This window comes from Echeneis naucrates, chromosome 2 (assembly GCF_900963305.1).
Source record: "Echeneis naucrates chromosome 2, fEcheNa1.1, whole genome shotgun sequence".
In the NCBI taxonomy this organism is placed as follows: domain Eukaryota; kingdom Metazoa; phylum Chordata; class Actinopteri; order Carangiformes; family Echeneidae; genus Echeneis; species Echeneis naucrates.
Window position 1 is genome coordinate 7,725,806 of NC_042512.1, and position 25,586 is coordinate 7,751,391.

Sequence of the window (25,586 nt, forward strand, 5' to 3'; positions counted from 1 at the left end):
ATGCTGCACGCTGACTGGTTGTGTGTCCAGGATGCTTCAAGGACATCTTTCTGGTACTCTCTCCTCCTAACCTTTGGACGCAGCTTTGAGGAGACACAAAATGTGAGACATGTGGCATTAGTGCAGTGAAGCTAGCAGCTGTATGTGGTTGTGTAGCCGAGCGGTCCAAGGTGCTGGATTCTCCAGTGGCCACCATCACTTTGAGTCACCGAAGTGGAAAAGATCCTTCTTGACGACAGTGTTGTGCTTTGCCTACATCTGAGCTAAAGATACAAATAAAATAATCTAAATCGGCTTTTATTTTGAAATGCTTGTGTGTTGCGACAGCTCCTGTTCTTTCTGTAGCTCAAAGCGTTAAGGAGTTCAAACACAGCAAAACATGTTAAATGATAAAAATAAAGATTTGAAGAAGGAATGAAAATAAAAGTGATGAACTGTGGATGGCAGCCTGCTGTTGATCTGACTGAACAACGATGCAGAAACCTGTAACTTGTTGTTTCTCCGTGTTGTACAGCACACAGTGGAAATGACTTCTCATTGTTGCTTCCATGACCTGGAAGTGGAACTTCATGACACTGACACACTGCCAATATGATGGCAATGCAGAGTAGAGCGTATCATATCTCCACTTGTCACATGGAAGTAATTCAAATTCAAACAACCATCTGTCTGTCAGGGTGGCCGAGTGGTCTAAGGCAGAAAGCATTTTGCAAAATTTGTGATCCAAACTCTTCCAAAGTGGATGAAAAATCTGTATAAAATGTGAATTACACTTTTTCACAATAAAGGAGTTAGGACTGAAAATACTAAAGCCTGTGGCTCCCTGTGGTAGGAATGGACAGCAGTTGTTGGACTAAAGATGACTCAGCTGTTACTGAATCATCTGTAGCTCAGTGGAGCATCAGAAAGGAGCAGCTGTTCTACTCCGAGTCTCTCCCAGATGTCTGAGCTCCTCAGAAACCTGTCTAACGTAGCTGAGTTAGATGTAACTAAGTGAAGTTTCCAAGAAGGACTCTGCTAATCATGTCTATTGAATGTTGTTGAAGAACACATGCAAACAGAGAAAAGACAAGTGTAGAGTTCTTACCTGATCTCTGGGGAATATTTGCTACAGGTGCTGCAGGATGTGGGTCAAGGTGCTGGGTTGATGTTCCAGTATCAGGGGAGACATCGTTGATGGTGCAAAACCATACGGTGGATGTGTGGGCAGAACTGACCCTCAGTCAGCTTGGGTGGTTTGGTGGTAGAATTCACACCTACCAAATGGGAGGCCTGGGCTCAATTCCCAGCCAATGCAAAGGAACTAAGTGCCAACATCCAACATATGTAAAAGTTGTGAAGGATTTTTTTTTTTTTAAGGATGTTCTGGTTTCTTGTTGTGAATGAAGATGAAGACGAACATAGAACTCCCATCACATCGGAATTTGACGGCAGGGGAAACATTTGGGGTCATCAGATTTTTACAGAACAGCATCAACAACTAACATGCATACGTCACACTCTCACATTCACTTCAAATGCATGTGTACCTTGCTGCAGTATCTGGACAAGAGAAAAAGAAAAAAAAATATTCTCCTTCGAGCCAGATTTGAACCAGCAACTGAAAGATTTTAACAACCAGCCTCTACAGTCCTCCGTTCTACCAACTGAGCTATCTCAAGGTTGTCACAGTTTCACAAGTCTGTGCGCCTCTGTGGCGCAATGGTAGCACGTCTGACTCCAGATCAGAAGGTTGCGTGTTCAACTCACGTCAGGGTCAGATCATCTGTTTGCACCTTTTGGTAAACCCTCACATACTCTGTGGTGCAGCAAGAAGTGTTTTTCTGATGATCCATTTCATTTCTTCACATCACAGACAATTTTAGAATTCCAGGAGGACTATTGGACTATCATTCACAAGACATTAGAGAACTTCATTCAGTTTGTTTTTCCACAGAGGAAGTGAAGTCACACACCACATGATGTTTCTCTTTCCTCCTCCTCGTTAATATACTGGACAGTATCTCTGCCTGTCACACAGAAGACTTCAAACCTTCAAACTACTGATGCACCGATATGAAATTTTTCCCCGATACCGTTATCAATATCTGTTAAAAGATATTTTCCCTGACCGGGAATTGAACCCGGGCCACGGTGGTGAGAGCGCCGAATCCTAGCCAATAGACCATCAGGGAGTGTGCGGACCCTAAATGTTGTAGTGTGTGAGATTTTTGATGACTGAAAAGTTCTCCCCCTCAGAACATTTTAAACGCATTTTAATTTTGTGTGTAGCAGAAGGAAATTTGGTGACCACTTTTCACAGGTGACAAAAATTGTTAAGAATCATAACTCTGCATATACATGTACTTCAGAGTGGTGCTGTTGCTTAGCTGGTCAAAGCACCTGTCTTGTAAACAGGAGATCCTGGGTTCAAATCCCAGCAGTGCCTTGCGCGTAATGTTAGATGTTATAGATATAACAGACATCAACATGTAGAAATGTTGCTCTGCCATCCTTGGAAAATGGAAACAACCTGTACTTGTCCATGCTACACGTGTGAAGAAATGCAAATTTTGAGCCTCTGTGCGATCTAATCAGGCAGTCTTTGTGTGTGGACTCACTTTGATGGGCAAATATGTACCAACGAGGATGGGATTCCAACCCACGCGTGCAGAGCACAATGGATTAGCAGTCCATCGCCTTAACCACTCGGCCACCTCGTCCTGTTAATGTTTACCTGAAGATGGGGTCTGAAGATGGTCTTTAGCCTGAACAGTGTTTCTGCTTTGAGTGGCCTTTTTTTTTGATGACTGTCTACCACTGATCTACATCTTCTTTGGACCTTAACCTAACCACAGAGGCTCTGAGCTGCTGCAGCAGATGAAAAGAGAAACCATCTGATTCAAACCTGCGCAGGGAAACCCCAATGGACTTCTAGTCCATCGCCTTAACCACTCGGCCACAACAACCACACACAGCAATGCTCCTGTGACTCAGCATTTTCCAGCCTGGATAGTTTTCTACTCAAAGGACAGGGCACCTTCTTGTTGTGAGGAAGCACAGCTTTCAACCTTTGTGGAAGTGACACACAATTGTGAGGAGCACAAGCGTTCACTGACGCAGACGTGGTTTTAGAGAAAAGCTGCAGAGAAACTGGCAGCACTGATGCTGAGCTGCTTAAAGTGTCTGTCTTATAAAAAGGGACATCTTGCATTCAAACCCCAGCAGTGCTTCACTCTCAGTGGAGTTTGCAGTGCATTTGCATTTGCATAGCATTTGCAGTGATATTTTTTTTTTACTGCATTTGCAGTGAACTTTTGCACTGCTTTTGCCATGGCAGACGATCTGTGATGTCAGATGATCTATGATGTCAGGTCTGTGATGTCAGATGATTAAAAAGACATTTTATACTGAATTGAACCTTTAATTCTTAATTCTTAATTCTGATTCATTTGACTTTGTCTGTTATTTCTGCATTGTTGTTCAGTCAGATCAACAGCAGGCTGCCATCCACAGTTCATCACTTTGATTTTCATTCCTTCTTCAAATCTTTATTTTTATCATTTGATATGTTTTGCTGGGTTTCAACTTTTAGCTACAGAAAGAACAAGAGCAGTCGCACCGCTAATAAAAGCCAATTTAGATTATTTTATTTGTATGTCTGTCCCCACTTCAGTAACTCAAAGTGATGGTAGCCACTGGTGGAACACTATATTCATAAGAGCTTTAGATTTAAACAGTTCAAGATTATACTGCAGAGTGCAAAGCTTGGCAGTAGTGGGATTCGAACCCATGCCTCTGAAGAGACTGGAGCCTAAATCCAGCGCCTTGGACCGCTCGGCCACACTACCACATGAGAACGGCAGAAAGATGTCCTTGAAACGTCCTGGACACGCAAACAATCAGCATGCAGCATCCAACCTCACAAACTCTCAAGTCCAGCTTCTTTGTATCTTGGTGTATAGTGATGGGATGGTTCTATATTCCCACAGAACATCCCTGGGAACCCGGACACACACCTTCTCCAAATCAAATCTTCCATGTGTCGTGTAAAGTTCCAGTGGATAAGACAAAGCACTTCCCTGGGTGGGCTTGAACCACCATCCTTTCAGTGAACAGCTGCTTCAGTGAACACGCTGACCGATTAACCCAAAGAGACATGTTGTTGCAGCGTGCAACCACCCCAGATGGGACTTGAACCCACAAGTCACTATTAGGTTCAAGTCCCATCTTGGGTGGTTTGCAGCAGAGTGGTGTTGCGTGGTTATGGGCCCATAACCTAGAGGTTGATGAACAAAACCAATCCTCTGCTAAGCTAGCTGTTCGCGATCTATGGTTGGTTATATTTGAAAATTGTGTCATTACAACCGTAACAATGCTCCACTGCCACTCCACCAATCAAATCAGATTTATTTGTATAGCACCAAATCATAACAAAGTTACATCAATCATCTTTACATAAAGAGCAGGTCTAGACAAAACTCTAAAACTCTAAAAAACAAAACTCAACAGATCCCCCGATGAGCAAGCACTTGGTGCCAGTGGCAAGGAAAAACTTCCTTGAAGAGGCAGAAACAGGCTCAGGGGGGGCGGCTATCTGCCTCGACCGGTTGGGTTGAGAGAGGGAGAGAGAGAGCTGACACTGTGCTATCAAGCTAGCATTAACTTTTCTGTTTCCTCACCAGAGACTGGCAGCTGGACACACGTGTCAGGATGGCTCAGCGGTCTGAGCCACTTCATAGATCAGTGTCACCACATCTATGATGTTAACCACTAAAGGGAAGAAGCTGCATCACCTGAACAAGGACTTGAACCCTGGACCCTCAGATTAAAAGTCTGATGCTCTACCGACTGAGCTACTCAGGCTTCTGACGGGTGCATAATTCAGATGAAATTAAATTAATTATTTCAGCTTGACTCGAACAAACAGCCCTGTCCCAGCCAGAGGTTGCAATCGGTCAGCGTGTTCGGCTGTTTTCTGAAAGGTTGGTGGTTCCAGCCCACCCAGGGACGATCTTTGTTTAATTCACTGGTATTATAGTTCACACATGGAAGACCGGAGGATTTTTAAGTTGATGCTCAGTTATCTCCATCTAGTGGACAGATGGTAGAAGTTGATTCCTGAAAAGAGGAAGTGACTTTTCCTCAGATCAAACTGTTGAAGGAGAACGAGCAGCTTCTTCCTCACTGACTCACTCAACCTCTGTCTCCTGGGTTTGGATTTAGGTCTGGGTCTGGGTCTGGGTCTAAGACCAGGTGGGCCTGCTCAGAGTCTCTGTGTTGGATGTGAGCTGCTGAAATCTCTGAACACCATGACACAGATAATATCAGTCTGATGTGTCATCTGTAATCCAGATGTTGTCAGCAACAAACAGATGTTCCTGACAGAAGCTGCTCTGATTCACTTCAACCAGCACATGAGCTTCTTTCTCAGGAACACACAGAAAAAATAAGATTTTCTATTCCAACAATATACGTGATGTCCTCGTGTATGAATGAATGTTTCACTGATGCAGATTTTTTCAGAACAACATCAACAACTAATAACTCCACAACGAGACTGTGTGACGTCACTGGAGATCAAAGGCATTTCCTGTCTTTCATTGATCTCCAACATGACACAGATGCATAAGTCATACTATTTCACGTTCGCATGAACCTTTTCAGCGTTGATTATGAAGCACAGGAAGTCTTTATCTTGTCCAACACCCTGATCTCTCAACTATCCACTCAGCTTGGAGCAATTTATCCTGTGTAGTCATCCTACCAAATTACCAAAGTGAACACAAGTGTAATGTGTATTCTGCAGCTGAGGTTGATGGTAAAGTGGTTTGTTTTAATGTAGGAGCAAAAGTTGAACAATATGGAGACTTTACTTGGGACGGTTGTCTTTGGAAGGTTGTTCACATTGTGAAGCTTTTAAATGCAGTTTATTTTACTGAGGACAAAGAAAAAGACCGATTCACTTGTAGAGCTGCTGGTAAAACAGGGACAGTCTGAGATTGCTTGGACATCCTGACTGCACAAAAGAGAGAAATTTCAGGATGCCTGATCCAACAAACATTTGGCTCCTGGCCCAGTTTGGTTCTTTCTTCTGTCTGCAGAACTCAAAGGTATCTGGCAGAACCATGATTGTCTTTGGAGCTTCATTAACAGAGTGCACTCTACTGTGGAGGTCATGACAAAAAAGTGGGAGGAGCCTTTGATCTCTTTGATGTCATTAGAACCTTTGTGACAGACCTTTGTGTTTTCTTCCTCTACGATACAGACACAAACTGGCAGTACTGATGCTGAGCTGCTTAAAGTGTCTGTCTTGTAAACAGGACATTCTGCATTCAAACCCCAGCAGAGCTTCGCTCTCAGTCAGAGTTGACCTCACCCGAAGTACCCCATAACTCTTGCCAAATGACTTTTTATGACCTGCTTGTTTTGACCTACATTTCCAATATTCTGCCTCCTCTTTCAACCACACCACAACCACATGAAATATTGTGAGGTTGAATGCTGCACGCTGACTGCTTGTGTGTCCAAATGGCTTCAAAGACATCTTTTTGCCATTAACTCCTCCAAACATTTGGACACAGCTTTGAGCTGTCTCACAGGTGACACAGGTGTGCTGTATTCAGGCTCCAGTCTCTTGGTGTGGGTTCAAATCCCACCACTGCCAGGTCATCTCTCTCTCTGCCATTATTTAATATATATTATATTTATAATATAATAATATACATTATATTATAATATATATATATGACATTTACAATATAGAAATAGAATAGAAATACCAGAACGAAAGACAAAGAATTCATCAGTGTCTCTGATTGGAGTGAATCAATAGATTCTGTAATTGAAGTCATCTAACGTCTAAGAAGACATCAATTCCATGACTTGTTGTGTTTGGTAGTTAACACAGCACCAAGAAATAACACTATTAAATTCTGCTGAAGGCAGAGAGGATCCTAAAATACTCTGACCATCCACTTCATACCATCCTAGTGGATCAGAGATCAATAATCAGCCATTGGTGGTTTTTCTGCTGTCCTGCAGAGTTGGTTGTCTGACTCTTCTCTGTGTTATTGATGCAGTTAAAAAGCTTTGTGAGCTCTTGATGTGTTTCGTGGCTTCGTTGGTCACATTTGCTCCCTTTGTGTCTGACAGAGATCCTGAACCTTCACATCGCTGGATGTACTCCTGTGATGTGTGTTGGCCAATCCATTTCAAATGTTTCTAAATCTGTCAGAAGGTCATTTCCCATCTGTGTTCTTTGATCTTATGGTTAGCACTGTGGACTTTGAATCCAGTCATCTGAGTTCAAATCTCAGTGGAACCTCTGCCATCTGATTCAGTGTGATAGTGATTCAGAATAACACCCAAAACAGATGCTCACCGACCTCTGTGGTGAGGTAAAGGTCCAAAGAGGATGTAGATCAGTGGTAGATGTTCATCAAAACAAAAGGCCACTCAAAGCAGAACCGCTGCTCAGTCTAACATTCAGACAACAAATTGACAACAAACATGACGAGGTGGCCGACGACTCTCTCCTTCATTGCTGATAGATACATTAATGTGAGCAGTTAACTAGTGTTTAAGGCGATGGACTGCTAATCTACTGTATCCTGTGTGTGGGTTCACATCTCATTGTCTTCTGTGTTCAGCTGTCCATGTTGCAGCCTGCTATTCTAGGTAGAGTAATCCTAAACGTCTGACTTCAGGTCCATATATCAATGTGTTGTATCTGCTTTCAAAGTTGTTGTCAGGTCATTAAGATTAATTTTCTATGCATGACTTTAGCTCTTTGGAGATACGGCAACAAGAGAAGGCCAAAATAAGGAGCTTAAAACTCCAATACCAGTTAGTCAGCAAAATATGATGAGCCAAGTCCACTGTGACAAATAACAAAGGATTTTCTTTAGCATAAAATAAACTGTCACATTAACGTCCTGAATGTGCTGTGTGTAAATAATGAGGTTCATCAAAAGTAAAAATTAAACTATTCTGTCCAGCTACAGCTTAAGTCCCTGATGGTCTAGTGGCTAGGATTCGGCACTCTCACTGCTGCGGCCCGGCTTCGATTCCCGGTCAGGGAAAGCCTTTTTATTGAAAAATGCAGGTGATTGACCCCATAACATAAAAATGTTATCATGCACGTGGGGGTTTTCCAGGTAGGAGTTTCAACGAACTTTGAGTCTATCCCTGAACTCTGAGCATTTGATTTAACAACAGCCACTCTGGCCAAGTGGTTAAGATGATGGACTGCTAATCCATACCCTGCTCTGCACGCATGGGTTTGAATCATCACCTCGTTGAGCTCATTTTAGTCTGTCCCTGTTGCAGCCTGCTGTTCTCAGCAAAATTATCCAAAATGTCAGACTTTAGGTCCATCTTGAAAGATCTCTAAATGTCTTTGAAGCCTGCTGAAGGTTAATTCATAATGAGGTTCATCAAAACAAAACAAAACACCACGCCATCAGAACCAGAGCTCAGGCTGTTGGTACACAAACAAAGAAAGGCATACTTGTGGATTCACAAGATTATATCAGGATCTGACCTTTTCCTGTTCCATCAGTAACCATCAAAGGAGATGCTGATTCTGTGATGTCACAAAGGTTCCAATGACATCACAGAGATCAAAGACTCCTCCCACTTTTTCTCATGACCTCCACCATAGAGTGCACAATGTTAATAAAGCTCAAAACACAAACGTAGTCATGCCAGATACCTTTGAGTTCTGCCGACAGAAGCAACAACAAAGCTGGAACTAATTTTCACTGCTATGCAGATGAGCCCCACAACCTCTCACATGCTAAGCGAGCGCTCTACTATTTGAGCTAATTCCCCCGGGCTGGCATGCAAGCTAAGCTTTGGAAAAAAAAAAGTGAATAGATCGAAGGAGGCAGACTGGGTACTTGGCACTAAAACAACATTTGAAATTTGCTTTACTTCCACTGCTAAGGAAAACTGCTGGGAGTTAAAACAAGCAAGGTTAATCATGTACTGAAGATCTTCCCTCTTCAGCTAGTGCAGCTTCAGTATGGCATTGTTACTATTGTAATGATGTCATCTTCAAATACAACTTTGGATAGTGAACAGCTAGCTGTTGCTAAAAAGCTGTTAGCAGAGGATGGTTTCGATCCATCGACCTCTGGGTTATGGGCCCAGCACGCTTCCGCTGCGCCACTCTGCTCATAGGACAACTGCAAAGAGAATAACTTGTACAAAAGGAAGTCGTCTGTGTTTCATAATTGAAATGGTCAGTATTGTATTCTAAGAAGAAGTTGTTGTCTTTGTCAGTCAGCACTGCCCCAACAAGTAGCACTTACTGAATTCAACAGTCAAGTCAGTGCTCAAGTTAAGGTAACATTTGTGACTTTGAAACTACTTCCTTATCCCCCACCCCCCATATCACTGATAATATCTGCTGTCCTGGTGATTGAAGAAGAAGAAGAACTGTTAGTAGAAACTGTGGCACCTTTGGCACCTTGACATTTCCTCCAAGCTTTTTATCTCTCATTTCAGCATGAATGGTATAAAAGGTATTCATGTGGGAGACCTAGAATCCATCATGTGTTAAACTGACAACTCAGTCATCACACTCAACTGATGTTGTATACAGGATCCAGAGGAGTGGAGGCAACTGGCAGTGGTGGGATTCAAACCCACGCCTCCGAAGAGAGTGGAGCCTTAATCCAGCACCTTGGACACTTCAGAATGGGAATGACACCCATGTCATATTCGTACAAATAAGTACTTCCTGTGCTTGTTTAGCAATGCTGGGGATTGCACCAAAGGACTCATACATGGAAAGCACACATTCTACCACTGAGCTACATTCCCTGCATGGTGTGGCAGATGAGATGATTGGATATCCTTCTTCCTGCTCTCAAAATAAAAGTCAAAATTATTTTAATAAGAGTTTGGTCTAGACCTGCTCTATATGTACTTGACGTAACTTCATTATGATGTTTTGACGTGAGTTTAAAAAAAGAGGCCGAAACATTTGGAGTTTGCTTTTAAGTGGACTTCAATGGCTGCTGTTTTGTCATCACATGTACACTTGTGTTCACTTTGGTAATTTGGTAGGATGACTACACAGGATAAATTGCTCCAAGCTGAGTGGATAGTTGAGAGATCAGGGTGTTGCACAAGATAAGTACTTCCTGTGCTTCATTATCAACGCTGAAGATGACGGGGATTGAACGCAGGGCCTCATACAGGCAAAGCATCCACTCTATCACTGAGCTACATCCCCTGCATGGTGCACAATGCCAGCTGGAAACTAATCACTAAACTGTTACAAAGGAAATGATCAATCTGCAGTCTTTGCTCTGATCATTGTAACTTTGTGTTATTGTTGTATCTGATAAGTTAAGCTGTACTTCTAATGACCACCAGGGGGCAGTTCCACTGGTTGGAAAAAGACTTCAGACTGCATTGAAGTATATGGAGAGAACAACACCAAGTTCTGAGATGCTGCTTGTGGCCAGTATGGGGATTGAACCCATGACCTTGGCGTTATTAGCACCACGCTCTAACCAGCTGAGCTAACCGGCCTTCCACATTCATCTCTTCCACAAAACGTCAGGATGTTCCAAAGGGAGACATGAAGACTCTGCAGTTACCTGATTGGTCAGAGAGTTTTAATGGAACTCCTGCAGAAGAAGTTACATGAGTTTATCTCAACAACCTTAAAATAGGCACTGCTGGGATTTGAACCCAGGATCTCCTGTTTACTAGACAGGCGCTTTGACCAACTAAGCCACAGCACCACTCTGATACATGGAAATGTACAGAGGATCTTAAAATATTCCAACATAAGTAGCTGACCATCATGACTCTTACAAGACAGGTGCTTTGACCAGCGAAGCCACAGGTCACCTGCACTTTTGGCAACAGTCAGAGCTCCAGATACAGTAACTGATTGTAAAACCCATAATGTCTTGTAGCCAACAGAAGTGCCTCACTCTCATGACTCTTACCAAAGTGTGTCTCCTATGAAAAGGCACTTGGCAACATGGCTTGTGGAAGACTCATGGTTTCATTATTTCATAGATCAGTGTCACCTATCACTGCTGTGGAGTCTATAATGTGAATCACTAAAGGTAAGAAGCTTCATCGCCTGAACAGGGACTTGAACCCTGGACTCTCAGATTAAAAGTCTGATGCTCTACCGACTGAGCTACTCAGGCTTCTGATTGGTGTATAATTGGCTGTAGATGTCTTTCTGTCTTTGTAACTTCGCGTTACACTAAAGATTTAAAGGTCCCTGTTTCAATCCTGTCCTGTTTGACTGCAGATTTGCATTTTCATTTGGACCCCAGGAAGAGTAGCTCCCCGTGCACTCATTCAGTTGAAGCGAACGTGAGAGAGTGACGTATGAATCTGTGTCGCGTGGGAGATCAATGAAAGGAAGGAAATGCCTTTGATCTCCAGTGACGTCACACAGTCTCGTTGTGGATTTGTGCATCAGTGAAACATTCATTCATACGCGAGGACATCACGTATATTGTTGGAATAGAAAATCTTGTTTTTTCTGTGTGTGCTCCTGAGAAAGAGGCTCAAATCCAAACCCAGGAGACAGAAGTTGAGTGAGTCAGTGAGGAAGAAGCTGCTCGTTCTCCTTCAACAGTTTGATCTGAGGAAAAGTCACTTCCTCTTTTCAGGAATCAACTTCTACCATCTGTCCACTAGATGGAGATAACTGAGCATCAACTGAGAACTGAGTTCTTCATCATCTGGAAACAGACAGCATTGTTTTCTTCAGCTCAAACAATCTGCTGGAGCTCTTTGTTCAAAACTAATTAAATTAAACTGTTTTTTAAACTGTAAATTAACTAATTAAATAATTCCAGTGACTGTAGATTCAGCTGACAAATGCAAAATACAAACAACATTTAAACGATGACGTGTTGAAACAAAACTTTATTGATTCAGTCTGGTCAGCAGAATATAACCTGATGAAATCAGCTGCAACATTAAACTGATGTTTCTACATGAATGCATCACTGATTCTAAAACCATAAACTGAACATGAACACTCTGTACACTCAGCGTTACACACATGAAGACAACATCATGTGTTTAAGGTGATGTTGAGCTGAACAGGACTTGTATTGAACACACAGAGGGAGTGCACCGTTCCTGGAGATACTGCAATACCAGGTCGATGCGTGGAGTGGACGGAGCAAGCCCCTATTCCATCTCCCTGTTCCAAAAATCTATTTAATATATGGTCCCCGGGTAGGGGACGTATCAGATATTAAACTGATAAGAACAGATACTACACTTGATCTTAGCCAAAAGGCCGAGAAGCGATACCGCTCAGCTGTCGGAGGTAACGAGTGTTTCTCCGCACCGACCCGCTCAGTGAGGGGTCAGAGTCGGCTTCAGTAACAACATCACTCCGAGAGAGAGACACAAACAGAAGACATGAAGAAACGAAGGAGGGATCAGAAAACAACCACAGACATGTTATTTTCACAAAGTTACGTTGCAGAGCAAAGAAAACGTCTCTTCTTGGTCACCTGTAAAACTTCATATCTATGTCAATTTACCAGCTGAATATTATTGTGAAAACATCAGTTTGTCCTCTCATGTGATTGGCCTCATGGTGTGTCCATCAAAATAACCCTCCTGTCTGCACGGATTCTCTGAAGATTCGGCTCTCCTCGACTGGACTCGGCTTTTTTCGACCGAAGAGAGAAGAATGAAATGAAACTTTGACATCCACAGAATAAAACCACAAATGACTGAACACCCACATATTTAAAATAGCATTCAAAGCCGTTTTAACCAGAATTACTGCCATCATTTTATCTTAACATAAAATCCATTATGTCCGTTTAATGCTAACATACAATAGAAAACGCCATAGACCGGCTAACGGGATTAGCATCAGTACCGCGATCATTTTAAAGCGTCAGTGAACTTATTTCATCTCAAACATGGCAGTAATACTTCGGGGAGAGCCGATACCAAAGTAACATGGGACAAATATAACACTCCTAATCGGATAAATGTAGACGCATCAAATGACGTCACACTTCCACGAAGTTATTGCCGGAAAATTGTTTTTGAGACCGAAAAGTAAATTTGTCTGAGCTGTGAACCTTTAGATTTAAACATTGTGATTATCATTTCCTGTGTCATATCTGTAATGATATAATAGGTGATTTTGTTTTCTAACACATCCTGAAGTTTCAAATGAAGTTTTGCGGTTTCGGAGAAAATCTGGTGTAAATGTTGGTCCCTGTCTGGACGAGAGTAATGCAGCCGTACTCTGCGAGTTAACAGCTTATCAAAACACAACGATTCTGTTTTGTTATGACAGACAAAAGTCTCAAGAGAACAACACAGAGAGGGCTGGTTCCGAACACTAACCCTGGTTTATGTGCAGTCGTTTAAAAATTGGTAATCATGTAAAAACAAGATGATTCACATTGACGCTTATACTTTTGACATTTTTGAAGCAAATAAAATAATTAAAGTGCATTTTATATTTGAAAATGTGAATTGTGAAAAACTGTAATTGTAAAAAAAAAAAAAAAAAAAGATGACAGAAATGTAAGCAATTCCAGTTCACAATTTGATTGTGTTACTTTCCGGGCGGAAAGACACACTTTAAGAACGGCGGCCCGAAAAGCATTCAACAGCATCACTGAGTCACAAGCAGCACAGTGAAAATTGTACACATTAATGGAGAAAGTGACATTCTGCATGTTCTTCTGATAATCAATGCTGATGAAGTTAAACTCGTATCTCATGATGATTGGGTTATGGGCCCAGCACGCTTCCGCTGCGCTTCCGCTGCGCCACTCTGCTCATAGCTACGTGTGTTTGCAGTCTCTTCTGGATCTGTGGGTTATATATATAATTAAAAGAAAAGAAAAATCTTCTTTAATACGTTTGTCCTTTTCTGTCTGATCCCCAACAGTGCTCATCAGTTTAATATATCGAAAACCTAAAGTAGGATTTGATTCCATAACAGCAGGACAAAGTGTGTCATTAATCTTCTGGATTCTACAGACTGAGTTCATGTTCTGATAGATTTATTTTACAGCTGTAGTAACAATAAATCTCCAGCAGGTGGAAGTATTGCTGCTCAGATGTCATGTACACTGTGGGACACACAATACTCACAGAGGACTTTATTGTGCTGCAGTGAGATGTATAAAAAGCTCCAGTCAAAGATGAGTTCTGACTGCAGAAGAAAGTTTCAGAGCGTCTTCCAATGGCTGATTATTGATCTGTGATCAGGTTATGAGCTACAAACACTGATCACCTTCAGGTTGGTACAACAGTCAATCAAACATGCTGCTTTCTGGGTCTTAACATTAATTATATTATATTCATATTAGAACTCCAAACAATATGTAAACTCCATGTCTGAATAGAGGTGGATGTGTGAACGTGTGTTAAAATCAGAGAGAATTTACACTCATTCAACTCAAATCCAGGAACATCCCAAACATGACTATTAGTCCTGTCTGAGAGTTTCCTCCACTGACAGCAAACATACTGTATATCCATACTGATCACTGTGATCAGGTTTGAATCATCTCTGTGAGAATCCCACATGAAGCTGTCAGTCCTGCTGGATACACACACATCCCACTGAACACATTTTACCTCACTATCATATGAAGAAATATCACAAACCAGATGAACTTCTCAATGTGATGATCAGAGAGCCTTTAGATTTCATCATCATATGACAGAAACATCCAAACAGCTCCATCTGCTGGTTCTGCTCTGTTTTATGAATGTGTCCCAAACTGCACACACGGTCCGTGTATTTTAGGATGCTCTCTGCCTTGCTCTGTGTGGATCACTACGCAAACCAATTCCTATGTAAAAATCACTGTTTTGTGAAGTCTCAGTACAAAAGTAGAAAATAGTCTCCTGCTGATTCACGGTCACACAGCTGATAGGCGGACGAGCCGACTTCCGGTCCTCTGAGGTGGAGAGAAGTAGATACTGAGGAGATAGAACTTCACAACTCTGACAGAGAAGCTGGTGTTGTGTCTTTAAACTGGAAAAGTGAGATAACACCTGTTATGTGATTCTTTATACTTGTCTACGTCATAGAAGTCATGTAAACCAGAGAGTGTTCAAAGAACTGAGGTTCTCATAACTTCTCATTATTAACTAAAGCTGTGCCCCGTGTGAGGCTCGAACTCACGACCTTCAGATTATGAGACTGACGCGCTGCCTACTGCACCAACGAGGCCTGACTGACTAAAAGACCTCAGACCTGTCAGGAGCACCCCGCACAACACGGGCTGAACCAGCCACACACCGGGCAGGCCGGTACATGATGCACAGCACAGAAGTGCAAAGCTCTGGAATAAATCCTATTTTAGCCACTCTCCCTTTTTTCAGAGGCTGTTTGAATCAACACATGATGATTAACACACATCCATGTTAAACATGACAATCTTTTCTCTTTTTGATTCCCCATTCTTTATTGACACATCTCTCTGCACAGCTACAATTACAGTTTTTATCAGACTGTATTAGCTGTTTATTGATTTGCTGGCTGTTTGCTGCACTGTTAAAAAGGAGGCTTGACTATTTTTTTACAAAGTGAAAACATAACCCCCCCCGAAAACATTTTGTATTTTGAAGTATTCCTTTCTCGAAGGGTGACCTGACTTTGAGATTAATGCTTTAAAATGCAGGCGCTGGATGTTTAAAAGGAAACTTTTTTACAAATGAACAGCAAGCTTGTACTCAGGTGATTTGCGTTTGATAGATTAACATCTGACTGTATCCTCATCTAACTTCCTCTACAGAAGTTCCATTAAAAAGACACAACAGTCTCTCTGACCAATCAGTTAACTGCACAGTCTTCATGTCTCCCTTTGGAACAGCCTGACGTTTTGTGGAAGAGGTGAAACCAAACCAGATACTATCCAACAAAACCAGCTGAGTACAGTGCTGTGGACTTGAACCAGGAACAGACAGTGAAACAGGCTGAATGATTTCACAACCAATGCAGATAAAGGTCTGCAAATGCAAATCTCACACAGAGCAATGTAGAACACTGTTTATGATCTGCATCTTTGCTTTCTTCTGTTCACACAGTACCTTGGAATATGAAAGACCATATTTTATATATTAATATATATATTATATATTAATGTTTAACATTCGTTTTCACTGTGTGCTGCAAAAATTTATCAAATAATGGAAAAATAAAAAACCATTATCAATATAATTATCCTTAACAAGCAAGTGGAAAGTTCAGGATCATTATGATACAGTCTGACTGATAAAGCTCAATTAACTTCAATATGTTCATTTCACCGTTTTATACATTTTCATGAATTTTTTTACAATGTGAAAAGTTTGTATTTTGAAGTATTCCTTTCTTCATTTCTTTATCAAGAATGATCTGACTTTGAGTTTATTGCTTTAGAATGGGGGCACTGAATGTTTAAAAGGCAATTTTTTTTTTTACAAATGAGCTACGAGCTTGTACTCGTGTGATTTGTGTTTGATAAATTTGCGTCTGACTGGATCCTCATCTAACTTCCTCTACTGAAGTCCCATGAAAAGGACACAGCAGTCTCTCTGCACAGTCTTCATGTCTCCCTTTGGAGCAGCCTGAAGTTTTGTGGAAGAGGTAAACCAACAAAAACAGCAGAGTACAGCTGTGGACTGAAACAGGCTGAATGATAAAGGTTGTGTATGTCCGCTGCTTCCTTGTTGCTAAAGTCACGTGTCCCCCGGCCCCTCCCCCCTGTGTTCTGGCCCAGGGGGCGTGTCCTCTCTCCTAATGAGGCACACCTGTCCTGCATTTCCCGCCAATCAGCCCACATAGATTCCCTCCTCGGACTTCTCTTCAGTGCCGGAGTATCCTGTCTGTTCTTATTGGTACCGCGTCTTTCGTTCACCGTTTTCCTTCGGGCTTTATTTTTTTTAATTTTTTTATTTTTAATAAACATGTCTTCTGTTTTTCCGTTCAGGTTCTCCGGTGTCTCTCAGTCAGCCTCTCTCTTGGTTCCCTGTTTGTTCAGTCTCGCCTTTTGTTTTCTCTCTCTGTTGTTACTTTGTTAGTTTTTCAGAAAGTCCAGCTCAGTCTGTGTTTCCTCTTTTTGTTGGACTTTTGTATCCCTACCGGACTATTTCTGTTGGACTCGGTTTTACCGGATCTGTTTCTCCATCGGGGTCCTATTTTAGTGACCCGTAACACCTCGCTGACTAACAGCAGCAGTTCAACAACAAACCAAAAACAGGTTGGAGCGGTTTTAATGTTTCATACTTTGGACTCTGAAGTTATGAGGATGTGACTTTTCCTCAGCTCAAACAGACACCAGGACTGATGAGGGAGAACAAGCAGCTTCTTCTCTTCACATGAAGCTGGAAAGTGTCAGAAAGTCTCCCTGAAGTGAGTTCAGCAGGTGAGAATCTGTAAATGTGTGAACAGGATCACTGTGATCACATTGTGTTGTTTCACTGTTTGACTGGACAGGAGAACTTTTCTGGATGCTGATTGGCTGCTTTCAAATTTGTAAAAATAATATGAATAGTTTCTTGTCAAGTTAAAGAACAATAGAGATAGATACGCTGTATTTTTTTGCCAATTAATAGCATCAACAGAGCACTGATATTGTGAGTTGAGTTTTTTTTTTTTTTTTTTTTTTTCCCCTGCCTTTGTCCTCATAGTTTACCACCACAGGTTGTGCCAACTTTTGACAGAGTTTAATGACAGAACTGGTCTGACAGCTCAGATAATGACAGAGGCGTTGTCTTTGTTCTTTTTAAAAGATCAACATTAATTATCACTGACAATAACAGACTTGTCTTCACGGAAACTGTGTGTGATTTCTCAGAAACAGTATCAGGATTTGTATGATAACACAAATGTAGTATTAAATTTCACGAAGATAATCCACTTTCTGTCAATACAGTTGTGCTGGATTTGAAAACAAATACAACTTATGTAATAAATGTAACACATTTGTTATTTATAAATCAATAAATACCAAATGTAGAGCTGCTGTTGTAGATAAAGATGATTTGCTTTGGTAATTATTTCTTCCATGTTAATGAGACATAAGAACTAATGTGTCCTGTGATGTTGGAGAGAATCAAATCCGACAAATGTATGAATGTCTAATGACCATGATTACTGAGATCAGACTGTGCTGTAAAGTCTGAAAGCTGAACCAATGGCTGATTGTATTGAAATCTATAGGAAAATAACAATACATACTTGGGCAGCAGCTACCTAGCCGTTTATTTACCATCTTACTGGCAGACTTAATGGTTCTAACAGGTGTCAACAGTAAATATTAATCTGGATGATATATACACTGAAGCTAAATGCACTCCAGCTAACTATTAGCTAGCTGATACCACTCTTTTTATTTTAGTTTATTTTATTTTATTTTTTATGTTCAGTGTTGGCTTGGTATTTCTCCAGCATAAAATATTCTATTGAGCAAACACTGATGGTGAGTCATTAGACAATGGAGGATTAGTTTATTTAGAGATATCTTTTGTGTTTAAGAATATAAAGTATAATTTCATTGAACACCACAATATGGAACACAACCTTGCTTTTCACAATTTCAATTCAAAAATAAAAATGGTAAGTCCAAAATTAATCATAGTTTAAACACTCCAAAATGGCTTGAATTATGAACAAAAATCACAACCTCTGTAATATAAAACAGCAATAACGACAACCAAATAATAATGTGGCTATGCTCATACATTGTCATGTGGTCAAAATTGATCCCATATTGACTGGTACTCACTACTTTTTTTTTTTTTTTTTTTTTTTTTTTTCTTCCATCTCCTTTTTTGACAGGCTGTGTGATCAGCTGATATTCTTGTGAGAACCCAGTTATTAACACATTTCTCTGGCTTCCACAGTTTAACAGGAGGCCCAACCAAAAAGAAAAAAAAAACAAAAACAAAACATTAATACAGACACCTTTCACCTTTTTAGTTGAGCATTATCTGCATGCGTGAATCTCAGACAGGAGAGATGACGGCCAGCACATAAAACATAATGTTGGGAAGCGACAAGTTGAAGATATCAGACAGCCGTGTATTTGTGAAGGCAAGCAGATATTATGAATGAACAATGCAATGAATATTACAAATTATCTAATAAAATAAGACTAAAACTGGACAGAGAAAATGTTAACAATGATTGACTTGGTTTCTTCTTCTTCTTCTTCTTCTTCTGTTACATGGATATTTTTCTTTGGTTCAGGATGAATATTTTTCCACAGCAGATGGTCCTTTCTTTATTGTGTTATTTCCCTCATAATATTCATCTTACCATCTTATCTTACCCTTTTGTTTGCTGTCAGTATGAAAGGCACCCCTGCATGATGTGGCACTGAGAGAGTTATAGTTAAATAAACACTGGGTCAACTTATTCTTTATTTGGTGGCAACAGCTCAAAGACTCCCCCACTTGGGAATGAATATTGAAATTGTGAAAAGCAAGGTTGTGTTCCATATGGTGGAACACAACCGACTGAAAAGTCAGAAATTCACAAAAGTGATGGCTGTTAGTAACACACAGTTAAACAGGCTGAGCTCCAAAGTTTCAAAGCTCCACCTGTCAACTCAAACCAATCAGGTGACCTAGTCTGACTGAAGCTGTGACGTGTTCAGATATAATCAGTGACATCAGCTGAGTTAGTGTTCTGTCCACTGTGGAGGAAGAAGAGTGAATGAAGCTCTGTCCACAAAAAGACACTGAGACAGAATGAGGACACAGAAGTGAAGTGAGGTACTTCCTGTTCTCCTCATGGACAGTTTGACCCAACATCATGGTGAGCTGGATAATACACATGAAACCAACAAAACTGACCAGAACTTTATTTTTCTGTCTGACTCCATCCTGAAGATGGACTGTGTGTTTGGATTTTCCTTGTGCTTTTGGGTATGTAGCTTTGGAACAAACCGTTTGTCCTGTTTCTTCTTTGTCCTCTGTCAGTCAGAAAGTGTTTCCCTCTCAGACCGACTCTGTCCTGAAGATGATGGACTGTGATGAGGAAGAGGAGGCCAGGCCAGAGTCTCCAGGATCAATCTGTCTGTCTCTGAAGTCTGACTGGTCCAAAGACTTTATTCCTCCACACTTCAGTAATGGACCTGGACCCTCAGAGACAAAGTAAGAGACTGTGAAGATGAGAATAAAAATCTGTACAGATTAATATTAATGATCCTGAATCATTAGTGCAGATACAGGAAGACACTGAGATGGATCTTCTGGGTTTTATCACCAGAAGCTACTCATTTTTTTTTTTTTGTTAGTTTTTTTCTGCCCAAACATTTTATCACATTAGTCAATCAGTCAGTTATAAGGAAATGTTTTCACAGAGACAGGAAGGAGAAAAGACATGTCTCAGAAGAGGAGCAGCCGTCCCACTGTGCTCTGTGTCAGGACGTCCTGAAGGATCCAGTCTCTACCAGCTGTGGACACTGGGTCTGCAGACAGTGCTGCACCTCACACTGGGACCAGTCTGCTTCTTCAGGAGACTCCTCCTGTCCCCAGTGTGGACAAAGATCCAGAACCAGACCAGGTCTACAGACCAGCCCTGAACAGAGTGAGACTGAACTTCTGACTGACGTCTTTAGTTTTTCATCAGATCCTCAGACTCTCTGTCTTCAGTCTGACGTTGTCTCTTCTCTGTCAGCAGATCGTGTTCTACAGAAGGTTTTAGATCAACATAAGATCAGTCTGAGGACCAGATGTCAACATGTGACTGAAGGAACAGGAACAGGAAGTGGAACCTTCCTCAACAGGATCTACACTGAGCTCTACATCACAGAGGGACAGAGTGAAGAGGTGAATACCCAACATGAGGTGAGGCAGCTGGAGACAACTTCAAAGAAGAAGAGCCTCCATGATGCTCCAATCAAATGTCACCACATCTTTAGAGTCTCACCTGACCAGCAGAGTCCCATCAGACTGGTTCTGACCAACGGCGTCGCTGGAGTTGGAAAAACTTTCTCTGTGCAGAAGTTCAGTCTGGACTGGGCAGAGGGCTTGGAGAACCAGGATGTCAGTCTGCTGGTTCTGCTTTCATTCAGGGAGCTGAACCTGATCAGAGATCAGCAGTACAGTCTTCTCAGGCTGCTTCATGTTTTCCATCCAACATTACAGAAGGTCACAGCAGAGCAGCTGGCTGCCTGGAAAGTTCTGTTCATCCTGGACGGCCTGGATGAAAGCAGACTTTCACTGGACTTCACCAACAGGGAGGTCGTGTCTGACGTCACACAGGAGTCATCGGTCCACCTGCTGCTGACAAACCTCATCCAGGGGAATCTGCTTCCCTCGGCTCTGGTCTGGATCACTTCCAGACCTGCAGCAGCCAGTCAGATCCCTCCTTCATGTGTTGACAGGCTAACAGAAGTCCGAGGCTTCACTGACGCCCAGCAGGAGGAGTACTTCAGGAGGAGGTCCAGGGATGAAGAGCTGTCCAACAGAATCATCTCATACATCAAGAAGTCCAAGAGCCTTCACATCATGTGTCAAGTCCCAGTTTTCTGCTGGATCATCGCTACAGTTCTGGAGCACATGTTGACTACAGACCAGCAAGGAGAGCTCCCCCAGACCATGACTGACCTGTACTCACACTTCCTGCTGGTCCAGACCAGGAGGAAGAGGATCAAGTACCATGAGGGACATGAGACAAGTCCACAGGAGCTGATGGAGGCTGACAGGGACGTTCTTCTGAAGCTGGGGAGGCTGGCGTTTGAACATCTGGAGAAAGGGAACATCATGTTCTACCAAGAAGACCTGGAGCAGTGTGGTCTTGATGTCACAGAGGCCTCGGTGTACTCAGGACTCTGTACTGAGATCTTCAAAGCAGAGAGTGTGATCTTCCAGAAAACAGTCTACTGCTTTGTTCATCTGAGTGTTCAGGAGTATCTGGCTGCAGTCTACATGTTCCACTGTCACACCAACAGGAACAAGGAGGTCCTGAAGGGCTTTCTGGGAAAAAAACTACATTCAGCCTTGGAGGACTTTCTGATGGCAGTCCTGGAGAAATCCCTTGAAAGTAAAAATGGTCACCTGGACCTGTTTGTCCGCTTCCTTCATGGTCTCTCTCTGCAGTCCAACCAGAGACTCTTAGGAGGTCTGCTGGGTCAGACAGAAACCAAACCAGAGACCATCCAGAGAGCCATCAATAACCTGAAGGATGTGAACAGTTATTTTACCTCTCCTGACAGAAGCATCAACATCTTCCACTGTCTGATGGAGCTGAAAGATCACTCAGTTCATCAGGAAATCCAGGAGTTCCTGAAGTCAGAGACCAGATCAGATAAGGAACTCTCCCTGATCCACTGCTCAGGTCTGGCCTACATGCTACAGATGTCAGAGGATGTTCTGGATGAGTTAGACCTAAAAAAGTACAACACATCAGAGGAGGGACGACGCAGACTGATCCCAGCTGTGAGGAACTGCAGGAAAGCTCGGTGAGTCCACTCTCATTCTCATCAATCTTTCTGAAGGTTAGTGAAGATGTTTTTAAATCAAATCTGATTCAGATGGTGTTTCACTGTCAGCTGTTTGTTTTTTAAATGGTTCAAATGCTGCCAGAGATAAATATTCACTTAGTTGTGTTTCTAGTGGAAATGCTAAAGACTGATGACATCAGCAGGTATCAGTGACTGATCATCTTCACCAGCTTCACTGTTCACTGATCTCAAGCCAGTGAAAATAAAATCAGTAGGCAGTCAAATGTTTTCAGGTCCACATGGCCTCATTGTCCCTCAGAGGAGACAGACATGGATCAGGTCCCTTACAGACTGAGGACCTGATGGAAGACCAACTGACCACATTTTGTCTCTTTGCCTGAAAAATTATGAAAACTCTGACAGTGTGAGAAATTAGATCAATAGTTTCATGTCAGAGCAAAAAGATTCAGTGAGAAGAGAAGTCTTTAGTCCTCAAATCCTCCAGATGAATATGTAGTGTCCTCTGTCACAGGGACATTGTATAATATGTGTCATCACAGACTTGCTGGTTGTGGACTCTCAGAGACTGGGTGTGATGTCATGGCCTCAGCTCTAAAGTCCAACCCCTCCCATCTGAGAGACCTGGACCTGAGTCAGAACCACATAGAGGATTCAGGACTGAAGCTGGTGTGTGCTGGACTGGAGAGTCCAAACTGTGGACTGGAGACTCTGAGGTCAGTTCACTGACTGGACCTGCTGTTGATTTGATGATGTGTGTAGCGACATGATGACCCACAATAACACAAAGATCATTGATGAGGACATTTCTGATTGATTAGCAATAATTTGATCTTCATCTTTTATTCTTTACTCAGGTTGGAGAACTGCAGTTTGTCAGAGATCAGCTGTTCTTCTCTGGTCTCAGCTCTGAAGTCCAACCCCTCCCATCTCAGAGAACTGGACCTGAGTGAGAACGACCTGAAGGATTCAGGACTGAAGGATCTGTGTGGTTTTCTGAAGAGTCCTCACTGTAAACTGGAGACTCTGAGGTCAGACTGATGTTTTATTTCTGCTCTCAGATTAATATGATGTTACAGTTGTGGTGACTCTGACCTGCAGACAGGTTTATATTTAAAATCCTCTTCAGGTTTTAAACATTTAAATTGGTTTAAATTAAGGTAATTTTCAAATGATTAAAATTTTTAGTTTTCAAAACTTAATTTCACACAGTTTATATTCACAATGTTTGAGTCAGTTCAGGTTCTTTACAGTGACTGTTGTGAAGCTGCTTCCTGTTGGTTCAGCTGTTTGACTTTCATTTTCTAAACTTCTACTTTCTAAACCTTCAGCTCTGAACAGATGATGAAACATTGAACACTTTCAAGCAGGAACTTTGTCTCCTAAAGTCACATCTTTAATTCTTTACTCAGGTTGGAGAACTGCAGTTTGTCAGAGATCAGCTGTTCTTCTCTGGTCTCAGCTCTGAAGTCCAACCCCTCCCATCTCAGAGAACTGGACCTGAAACAGAACAGCCTGCAGGATTCAGGACTGAAGGATCTGTGTGGTCTTCTGGAGAGTCCTCACTGCAGACTGGAGACTCTGAGGTCAATGAATCAGACGTACTTTCTACTTCATCCAGTTTGCATAGTGAACAAATCCGGTCTTCCTCAGGTGTGGCATTAAAGCTCCCTGTTTCTGGGACTAATGGAAGTGTTCCTGAACACAACTGTCCATAATGATCTTTGTCTTTTAGTTCACTTATTCTTAATGTGAGGTTCCACACTGTAAGTGTTCTTATTAAGACAGTAGGTTCTTCATTTTGGCTTCCTCCAAACATCCAGAGACCGTTTATCTCTCTGCTTTAGGAACAGTTTGTTTATAATATCTGTAATATCACAACATCATTTATGAATGAAAATATCTGAGAAATCACAAATATAGAATATTAATTTCATCCACATGTAACATGGCTGTATTGGTTGAGTTTGGGATATTTCAGTCATAATGCCAATTTAGTTTGAATATCAAACAGATTGTCAGAACTAATGCTTTCATTTTCCAAGGAACCTTCCCACCTGGTCCATTATTAGAATAATAATGTTTACATGAACCACTGACCCCAAAGCAGTTACATGAATGTACATGACCAACACACTGCAGCAGTGGAAATAAGGTGGCTCCAAACATATCTCATGTAAACATCAGCACCTCAGGAAAACATCCATTTTGCTGTGATTGTGTAGCAAAGCTTTAGTCCAATCAGCTGCAGTGGTTTGGTTCCACACTAAGATAAGGATTGGCTCTAAGGGCTGGTCTGCTGGGGGAGCAGTTGCCCCGTTGCCCTCCTCTCTCTGCTGCAGGAAACATGTTTGCTCCGTCTGCCTCGCTGATCTCCCAGCTATGTTAAATATCAGTCTCAGGATTCTATGGACTGATATCAGATCATTCAAATAAAGATCAGTCAGAATTGGGAAAAGTATTTTTTTTTCTCCCCCCCATTCCTATAGGCCATGAAAGATGACTTAGATCAGAATAGATTCTGCATATTTAAGTTTGATTTCCACATTTGACTGTTCATGTTTCTTCGAATATATCATTGTTTGGTTTTCAGTCTAGAACTTTTGGATCTTTTTGTAGACTGTTTCTGAAATGAAGTTAGTCAGATAGTCAGACTGAACATGCCTTTAAGACATAAAAGTCTGGATGACCCATAATTTTTTTACTCCTTAATTCTGACAAAACGTTATTGTACTCGGTCCTAAGCACCTCAGAAAAATACGATCTAATCATCTCATCAGTCTGGACGGCATTACTTTGGGTTCCAGCTCCACTGTAAGAAACCTTGGAGTAACTTTTGACCAGGACGTGTCTTTTGTCTCTCACATAAAACAAGTTAGTCAGGCAGCTTTCTTCCACCTGAGAAACATTATGAAAATCAGAAACATCCTTTCTCAGGATGATGCAGAAAAACTAGTCCATGCATTTGTAACTTCTAGGCTGGACTACTGTAACTCATTACTATCTGGATGACCAAACAAATCTCTGAAAGGCCTTCAGTTGAATCAGAACGCTGCTGCACGAATATTAACAGGAACTAAGAAAAGAGATCACATCTCTCCTGTTAGCTGCTCTTCATTGGAATTTAAAATCCTTCTTTTAACGTATAAAGCTCTTAATGGC

The 25,586-nt window shown here is 41.7% G+C and overlaps 13 non-coding genes across 13 annotated transcripts; 3 read left to right on the forward strand and 10 right to left on the reverse strand.

Moving 5' to 3' along the window:
- Nucleotides 1–1,687: 1,687 nt before the first annotated feature.
- On the forward strand, nucleotides 1,688–1,759 carry trnaw-cca (transfer RNA tryptophan (anticodon CCA)). Its single transcript has one exon. It is a non-coding gene; the product is annotated as a tRNA-Trp (tRNA).
- A 343-nt stretch (nucleotides 1,760–2,102) lies between these two features.
- On the reverse strand, nucleotides 2,103–2,174 carry trnae-cuc (transfer RNA glutamic acid (anticodon CUC)). The gene has a single exon. It is a non-coding gene; the product is annotated as a tRNA-Glu (tRNA).
- A 180-nt stretch (nucleotides 2,175–2,354) lies between these two features.
- Nucleotides 2,355–2,428, forward strand: trnat-ugu (transfer RNA threonine (anticodon UGU)). Its single transcript has one exon. It is a non-coding gene; the product is annotated as a tRNA-Thr (tRNA).
- A 192-nt stretch (nucleotides 2,429–2,620) lies between these two features.
- trnas-gcu (transfer RNA serine (anticodon GCU)) lies at nucleotides 2,621–2,702 on the reverse strand. Its single transcript has one exon. It is a non-coding gene; the product is annotated as a tRNA-Ser (tRNA).
- A 1,046-nt stretch (nucleotides 2,703–3,748) lies between these two features.
- Nucleotides 3,749–3,830, reverse strand: trnal-uag (transfer RNA leucine (anticodon UAG)). The gene has a single exon. It is a non-coding gene; the product is annotated as a tRNA-Leu (tRNA).
- A 942-nt stretch (nucleotides 3,831–4,772) lies between these two features.
- On the reverse strand, nucleotides 4,773–4,845 carry trnak-uuu (transfer RNA lysine (anticodon UUU)). Its single transcript has one exon. It is a non-coding gene; the product is annotated as a tRNA-Lys (tRNA).
- Nucleotides 4,846–7,991: 3,146 nt separating this feature from the next.
- On the forward strand, nucleotides 7,992–8,063 carry trnae-cuc (transfer RNA glutamic acid (anticodon CUC)). The gene has a single exon. It is a non-coding gene; the product is annotated as a tRNA-Glu (tRNA).
- A 1,025-nt stretch (nucleotides 8,064–9,088) lies between these two features.
- trnam-cau (transfer RNA methionine (anticodon CAU)) lies at nucleotides 9,089–9,160 on the reverse strand. Its single transcript has one exon. It is a non-coding gene; the product is annotated as a tRNA-Met (tRNA).
- Nucleotides 9,161–10,453: 1,293 nt separating this feature from the next.
- Nucleotides 10,454–10,527, reverse strand: trnai-aau (transfer RNA isoleucine (anticodon AAU)). Its single transcript has one exon. It is a non-coding gene; the product is annotated as a tRNA-Ile (tRNA).
- Nucleotides 10,528–10,668: 141 nt separating this feature from the next.
- trnat-agu (transfer RNA threonine (anticodon AGU)) lies at nucleotides 10,669–10,742 on the reverse strand. The gene has a single exon. It is a non-coding gene; the product is annotated as a tRNA-Thr (tRNA).
- A 347-nt stretch (nucleotides 10,743–11,089) lies between these two features.
- Nucleotides 11,090–11,162, reverse strand: trnak-uuu (transfer RNA lysine (anticodon UUU)). The gene has a single exon. It is a non-coding gene; the product is annotated as a tRNA-Lys (tRNA).
- A 936-nt stretch (nucleotides 11,163–12,098) lies between these two features.
- Nucleotides 12,099–12,289, reverse strand: LOC115057680 (U2 spliceosomal RNA). Its single transcript, XR_003841937.1, has one exon. It is a non-coding gene; the product is annotated as a U2 spliceosomal RNA (small nuclear RNA).
- A 2,840-nt stretch (nucleotides 12,290–15,129) lies between these two features.
- trnam-cau (transfer RNA methionine (anticodon CAU)) lies at nucleotides 15,130–15,202 on the reverse strand. Its single transcript has one exon. It is a non-coding gene; the product is annotated as a tRNA-Met (tRNA).
- Nucleotides 15,203–25,586: the final 10,384 nt, after the last annotated feature.